The sequence below is a fragment of the Aptenodytes forsteri genome, unplaced genomic scaffold (genome assembly GCF_000699145.1).
Source record: "Aptenodytes forsteri isolate BGI_AS27 unplaced genomic scaffold, ASM69914v1 Scaffold237, whole genome shotgun sequence".
Classification (NCBI taxonomy): Eukaryota; Metazoa; Chordata; class Aves; order Sphenisciformes; family Spheniscidae; genus Aptenodytes; species Aptenodytes forsteri.
The window spans coordinates 2239797-2242411 of record NW_008794451.1 but is presented as its reverse complement, the minus strand read 5'-3'; the positions used below and the strand labels follow the sequence as shown (position 1 = coordinate 2242411).

General features: G+C 46.7%; 1 protein-coding gene across 1 annotated transcript in view; it reads left to right on the top strand.

Annotated features, from left to right (window-relative positions):
• Positions 1-2615, top strand: part of TECR (trans-2,3-enoyl-CoA reductase) — a 27112-nt gene that overhangs the window by 869 nt on the left and 23628 nt on the right. The gene's annotated exons all lie outside the window — the stretch shown is intronic.

Here is a 2615-nt window from a genome sequence, read left to right as displayed (position 1 = left end):
GGAGGAGGGAGGAGCGAGGGCGAGCGGTGCCCGCGGCCCCCCCCTCGGGGCGGGCGCCGCCCCGCCCCGGGCAGAGCTCCACCGGCCCTCTGCTAGCACGGTGCGTTCGATCGTGCGTGGGGAAATAAAAAATAGCCAGGCGGAGTTTAGTACAGTCGGCTCCTTGCGTGTACAGAAAGTGCGGAGTAACATGCACCTGGGGAGCGTGAAGGGTAACGTGTCTCATCAGCTCGTATAAACAGCCACGCCAACTCTTTGCTAGAATTAGTGAGGCTGGGTGACACAAAAATTCTGAAGAGTGGCTTGTGTTACAAAAACAGGTCGGTACGAGCTAAATGGCAGCAATCCTGAATGTGTTTCTGCAGGCTTGCACTTCAGTTTCTCCAGCACGACTCGCCTAAAAATGAATGCAATTCCTCCCCCCGTGCAAAATACAAAACAATCGTTAGAACGTTAACAGAATCTAAACCAATCTGAAAAGCAGCTGCTCCTCTAGTTGCTTGCCATGACCTGAAAGTTCAGATTTTGTTTTTCAAAGCTATAAAAGTGTTTTGGACATCACTAACAATTCAGTGAAATAAGCTGTCTCTAGCTCTTGTGGGTGTGAGGTAGGCACCCGCACCGTACCTTTTCCTCCGCAGTGTTGACTTCCCTTCTGCTAGCACGGTGCGTTCGAGTCTTGCGTGGGAAATAAAAAATAGCCAGGCGGAGTTTAGTACAGTCGGCTCCTTGCGTGTACAGAAAGTGCGGAGTAACATGCACCTGGGGAGCGTGAAGGGTAACGTGTCTCATCAGCTCGTATAAACAGCCACGCCAACTCTTTGCTAGAATTAGTGAGGCTGGGTGACACAAAAATTCTGAAGAGTGGCTTGTGTTACAAAAACAGGTCGGTACGAGCTAAATGGCAGCAATCCTGAATGTGTTTCTGCAGGCTTGCACTTCAGTTTCTCCAGCACGACTCGCCTAAAAATGAATGCAATTCCTCCCCCCGTGCAAAATACAAAACAATCGTTAGAACGTTAACAGAATCTAAACCAATCTGAAAAGCAGCTGCTCCTCTAGTTGCTTGCCATGACCTGAAAGTTCAGATTTTGTTTTTCAAAGCTATAAAAGTGTTTTGGACATCACTAACAATTCAGTGAAATAAGCTGTCTCTAGCTCTTGTGGGTGTGAGGTAGGCACCCGCACCGTACCTTTTCCTCCGCAGTGTTGACTTCCCTGGGTTTTTTTTAGGAAAAACAACCAAGCTTTTCTACCAGTGTCCCAAACTCTTGTGAGATCCAAATGCAGGAACAGGCACATGTGTTGTTACCCTCCCGAATGTCTTCAGTCATTGTCTGGCCTGCAGGTTTTCTGCCTTAGCCGTACTGAACTTCTGAATAGCGCTTGTTGCTAGAAGATCTCAAAAGCACGGACATCGTTATTGTTACCCGATTTTGCAGACAGAGAAACACAAGAAAGTGGAATGGCCTGCTCCATCTTGCTAGGCAGAACAATAGCGGCGGATACAGGTCTTTGAGTCCTAAATCAAGATCCTGTGTCTAAGCAACACTAATCCAAACTCAGAATGCCTCATGAATTTACATGTCAGCCTTGTACGTCTTAGTCCTTTTCTCTGTACAGCAGATAATGGGTGGAAACAGATTTGCCTCGCTCATCCAGTGTGTATCTATCTGAGCTGACTCAGGGTGTAGGATGTGGACAGAGACAGCCTAGGTAGCACTGAGCAGTGCTGTTGCCTATCACTGTCTGCGCTGTTCTCCCCGCTGATTTGCTTTCTGTTATAAATTCAATGAATTTGAATTCTGGATTGCATTTCCCCACCATGCATTCAAAACTGAGCTATCAAAAGAGAGAAGGTAAGCGTCCCACCTCTCCCGGTGCTTCTGGGGTGGGGGTGGGGGCAGGAATCTCTATTGGTGTTCCAAACGTTAGCATTCCCTGTTCGAGGTACTGTATAGTTCTGCACTTTTCCCTGTACATCTCTAAACCATTTACCCTTTATTGCTTTTCCACGGTGCTTCCTTATAAGTATCACGAAGGACTTTACAATCACCAAACTGTTGCTGTCTGAATTTTTTAGAATATAACTGTTACAAGTTCAGCAGAGGTTTATTGGTGGAATATTTCTTCCTGTTCTGCTGAGTTTCTGCGTTTAATCATGCTTTGTACACAATATCAATTTCGTAGGTTCCTGAGTATGTAGGAAGGTCCTCTCCCTTATCCATGAATAAAATTACTCTTTGGTGAACGGACCTACAAAAGGATGGGCAAGAACATCAGATGACTTGAAAGGGTTGTCAAGCACTGGAACAGGCTGCCCAGGGAAGTGGTTGAGTCACCATCCCTGGAGGTATTTAAAAGACTTGTAGATGTGGTGCTTGGGGACATGGTTTAGTGGTGGACTTGGCAGTGCTAGGTTAATGGTTGGACTCGATGATCTTAAAGGTCTTTTCCAACCTGAACGATTCTATGGTTCTATGACTGTGAGCGCTAAGACACTGGCTGTTAATTCCCTTCCTTTTCTTTATGAGAGTCTTTCTCATAGAATCACGGAATAGTTTGGGTTGGAAGGGACCTCTAAAGGTCATCTAGTCCAACCCCCCTGCCGTGGG